This window comes from Hipposideros armiger, unplaced genomic scaffold, assembly GCF_001890085.2.
Source record: "Hipposideros armiger isolate ML-2016 unplaced genomic scaffold, ASM189008v1 scaffold_254, whole genome shotgun sequence".
NCBI lineage: Eukaryota > Metazoa > Chordata > Mammalia > Chiroptera > Hipposideridae > Hipposideros > Hipposideros armiger.
Window position 1 is genome coordinate 752615 of NW_017731604.1, and position 5000 is coordinate 757614.

Consider the following 5000-nt stretch of genomic DNA (forward strand, 5'->3'; position numbering starts at 1 on the left):
CGATGTCCTCCACAACTAGACTGAAGAACAAAAGGACAGCAACTTGTCTGTTCCCCTCCCCCCAATTCCCCAGCATTGTTCCCATCCCCCCAATTCCCCAATAAAAATCTTAAAAAAAAAAAAGAATACAAGAAGAGGGCCGGCCGAGTGGCACGTTGGTTAAGAGCTGCCTTGGGACTCCAGAGGGCCCCGGTTCGGATCCCACATATGAGGGCCAGTGACACTGGCTCTACAGCTAAGATGTGGAACAACAGCTCGACCTAGAGCTGGGCTGCCGTGGGTCGCCGGCGACGGCATAGGCTGCAGTCCCCTGCTGCAGTGGGCTGCCATAAGCTACCATGTGTAGCCAGCAGCCAGCATGAGCGGCCGGCCATCCAGAAGCCGGCAACTGATCTGCCTCGCCTGGGAAGAGTACAATGATGGTGCCAGCTTGGGCCAGTGAAGCAACATCCTCCACAACTAGACTGAAGAACAAAAAACAACAGCAACTTGTCTGTTCCCCTTCCCCCGATTCCCCAGTGCTGTTCCCCTCCCCCAATTCCCCAATAAAATCTTTAAAGAAAAAAAAGAAGAATACTAGAAGAACTCAGGATCCAGTCCAGTTTACAGGTGAGAAATAAAACTTTAAAGACAATTAAGTGAACTATTGGGTTGTCAGAAAAGTCATGACACATTTTTGCAACGAAAAACATAGAAAAATGCGTCATGACTTTTCCGACAACCCAATAGAATCTAATATCCACAACTGTTTATTACAGTTTCTATTGAAACACAATTTTCTCTCTGAAATCACCCTCATTTTTAATTAAATATAGCCAAATTAAGACTAATATAAATCTATGTTTCAATAAATTTGGCCTGATTATTTGTATAAATACAATAAGAATAGCAATTTATCTGCTGGGGTTGCCATAGAAGCCTCAGAGGAAGGCTGGTTTGGAGGGCGGCTTGCACTCACTGAGGTGGCACCTCCGGAAGGATGGCAGAGTGAGATAATCACAGCACCAACCTGCTGGCTGCACAGACTGCAAATCTGGAAGAGCAGCTGCAAGGATGGGGAGAAGGATTGCTGATGGATGATGAAGTCTTCCTTTGGAAAAGAGTGTGGTTTCCACCTGCCATCATGGGTATGGTTTCTTTAGTGTTTTTGACTATCTACTATCTAGATCCATCTGTTCTGTCCAATGTTTCCATTTTTTTAATATTTTTTGTGCTTGGCTGACTACCTTGTTCCCATTCTAGAGCCTAGAATGTTTGGCTCCAATAAGTGGACTGCTGAGCAGCAGCAAAGATTCCATGAAATTATTTTGCAGCAATCTAGTAAAAACTTGACTCAGAACTGTGGGCTGGTGGAAATGCCTCTTCACACTAAAGGAAGAAAAGCCAAAAATGTACTTCATGACCATGATCATTTCTTTTGCTGCTGTTGTTTGGGTGGGATAGTAAGTTCACAACCTTCTTCTCACCTACATGATAGTGACTTTCTTACTGTTGCTTCCCAGACTAAACCAACATGGAATCATTTCAAAGTACATTGGAATGACCAAAAGGGAGATAAACAAGCTTCTCAAACAAAAAGAAAAGAAAAATGAATAACATGTCTGTTTTATTCAGTGTGATTAATGGTGAATACATTGTCTCTGGGTACATTTCTATTACACTATTTGGATAGTAAAATGTTACAGAAGTAGCTCTTTTTGTTCCCTTCTTCTGCCCTTAGTTACTAGGAATTCAGACTTGCCAGATAAGGCTTTATTCGTGGTGTCTTCATGTCAAGTATAGCTGGGTGCATTCTCATCAGTTGGCCTTATATGAACAACTCATTCGTGAATATGACTTGTTTTGATTTTTCTCCCCCAGGGTTAATTGAATTCTTACTGTTAGGCACCTTCCTTTAAAATAATGTAGAGGTGAACTTCACCTTTTAATACAGTTAACAGTGACTTTGGATAATTGTTTGAGCTAATCTTTGCTTTAGCTATTAATAGATACACAAGGTGTAGTGGTCTTGGCTACAAGAAGCTAGTTCTACTATCTGCTTTCACAGTCTGCTTAAAAAACTGTCTGACTTCATAAATATAGAGACCAAGTTTACCACTTCTGATGAAGAGACCAATTAAGATCCATTCCTCATTCTGTTTCTATACCATGGGAGAAGAATCCTCATGGAACAAAATGAAACTAATTCCATGTCCTAGTATGTGTTGGTTTCTCCCTTGTGCAAAACTTAGCAATTTGTAGGAAACATTGATACTTCCTCCAACATGGGGAGTCTGACAGGCTTAGTGCTCTTGTCCCCTTGCACTTAGACTTCAGGTTAGTAGGCCCTCAAAGGCTTTTTAATAGCAGGCTTCCAAAAGCTTGGATTTAAGATTTTTAGCATACTTTTAATCTCAGATTTTCAGCTGACTGAAACTAAAGCACATAAGAAGTTAAGACTGGTGTCTGTGACCTTCACTCCAAGACCAGCTGATAAAGGACAAAAGTCTTCCTGTGCTTAGTCAAAATTCAGTAGAAAATAATCTTATCCTACTAATTTTTCAAGACCATAACAAGCCTCTAAGGGTAAGCCTCAAGATTCTCATTTTACAGTAACGTTGGCTGCATTTGTCCCCAGAGATTTGGCTTAGGGGCTGGTGACTGCCCTGGCATCTGACTTTTTTTCTAGATATTTCTCAGAAGAGAACAAGGGCTGTTGGTGAGAGCAGAGTTGTGGGAATGTTAGATGGCCTTAGGTCTACAGAGATTTTGTAACTCCTTGGAAAGTATCTTAGAATCATTGTCCCTCTTAATAGCTAGAAATTCAGAGTAGTTGAAATTTATAGGAATGAACCTCTGAGGGCCAAAAATGTGACATATTTGGGAACAATTCTTAAACTCTGATTAACTAGCTATAACATAGGCTTGTGAATTTATCGCACTGATGCTGTAAAACCTGGACTTTGTGGTATATCTGTCCCTAAATAAGTGCTGTTTTCTCCCTTCAATATTGCTATAAACAGTGGTCCTCATGTAGCATATGTTTGATTTTTTTAATGTTTCATATGAAAACCACAAACTACCTTAATTTACATGTGTTTCTTCACTGTAAATAAGCTTGTCTTCTTAGCTGGATTTTTTTGTGTATATGTGTTCTACCAATTTAACTACTTTTATGGTTTTAATCCTGTATTATTTCTTATACTTAGTTTTGGGGTTTTTTTTGGGGGGGGATAAAAGCTGGAACCTTTTGCCCAGAAAAAGAAACAGCAATTTATCATATAAGCTTTTTTTTTTTTTTTTAGCTGAGCCATCCGCCACCGGCTGCTCAGCTCGGGCTGACTCGAACCACTGTTGCTCAGAGCTCAAACTCTTGAGCGAGCTCTTAACCAACTGAGCCACTTGGCCGGCCCTCCATATAAGCTTTTTAAAATGTGCTTTGCTGGAATTTCATAAAGAATCTCCAGATTGAACTTCAGCCTCTCAAGGCTAAGAAGCCAGGCCACATAGTTGCCATCAGACTTCACCTGCAATACCTATAGATTTGGGTAAATTCCTCGGGTTCTTGGGAGTCCCCCAAATGTCCTGAGGTTCTTCCTTTGCCATCTCTCTGGAAATCAACCTTCATTCCTTACCTGGAAAGACTGCTGCGAACCACGTAAGCAAGGTACCAGGCTGTTTTTCCAAGGGGCTTTTATTGGCTTCCAAAGTCAATCTTAATTCTTAAAGCTTTCTGTTGACATCCAACTCTATGCATATCTCTTTTAAACATGACATTCCAGTCAAAACCTTGGTAATAAAGCCAGTTTCCAATTGTGTCCTATTATAAAGAGAACAGATTCTTATTGAATTTATGCAAACAACCCTATTGCCATGAAAATGATAATACTATTTCATTAAGAGTTTCCAAATTCTGGAGGAATCAAGTAGGGAGAAAAATATAAATGTTTCAATACTGCTTACATAGTTATAATTTACCAAATTGCTCTAAGTCATAGGTAGTTTAAGAGAAACAAGTTTCCTTATATCTGGAAAACAAAAGATTAAAAATCAGCAATTTCAAACAAAAAGTTATAAAAATAATAATTATCCTCAGTTCTTTCAGTCCCATATAATCAATTTATCAGTTTATCATGATTATGCCAGTATCTCATGAATCCAGTTCAGTTCTTCCTTAGAGTTCTACAAATCTTCATCCAGTTCAAAGGTATAATCTGAAAGTTTATTCTCAGAAACCTGCATTCTAGAATAAGTTAAGAGTCCTCTCCATGGATCTTTCTGAAGATGAAAAATGCTTGCAAAAGCATCAGAGTGAAACGACTGTCTGTAAATGGCACAACTTAAAATGATGTGGTTATAGATCTGATTGTAATGCAATTGATAAATAAATTTGTTATTCTCTAACATATACCATTTCCAGGTTAAGGAAAAGTCTCCTTTTAAAATTTGAACCATTGGGGCTGGCTGAGTGGCTCAGTTGGTTAAGAGCACGAGCTCTGAGCAACAGGGTCGCAGGTTCGATTCCCACATGGGCCAGTGAGCTGTGCCCGAGCTGAGCTGCTGCTGAGCTGGTGAGAGTGTGTGCTCTTAGCAGCAAGGTTGATGGTTTGACACCATTATGGGGTGCTCGGCTGTGCACCCCCACAACTAAGATTAAACATGGCACCTTGAGCTGAGAAGCCGCGAGCTGACGACAGGCGGCCAGATGGCTCAGTATGCAACACTTTGACTCCTGCATGGGATGGTGGACTATACCCGCCCCCCCTCCACTCCAACTAGATTGAAAGCAGCAACTGGACTTAGAGCTGAGCTTGTGCCCTCCACAATTAAGATTGAAGGACAACAACTTGACTTGGAGCTGATGGGTCCTGGAAAAACACAATGTTCCTCTTCCCCAATTCCCCAACACTGTTCCCCTCCCCAATTCCCCAATAAAAATCTTAAAAAATAAATAATAAATAAAATTTGAACCATGGGAAGGTTGTCAAACATAATTGACCAAAAAGATCATATATCATTAT

General features: G+C 40.3%; 1 pseudogene; it reads left to right on the forward strand.

The window, feature by feature from the left end:
- The first annotated feature begins 976 nt into the window (after positions 1-976).
- LOC109390073 (ADP-ribosylation factor-like protein 6-interacting protein 1 pseudogene) lies at positions 977-1596 on the forward strand (annotated as a pseudogene).
- Positions 1597-5000: the final 3404 nt, after the last annotated feature.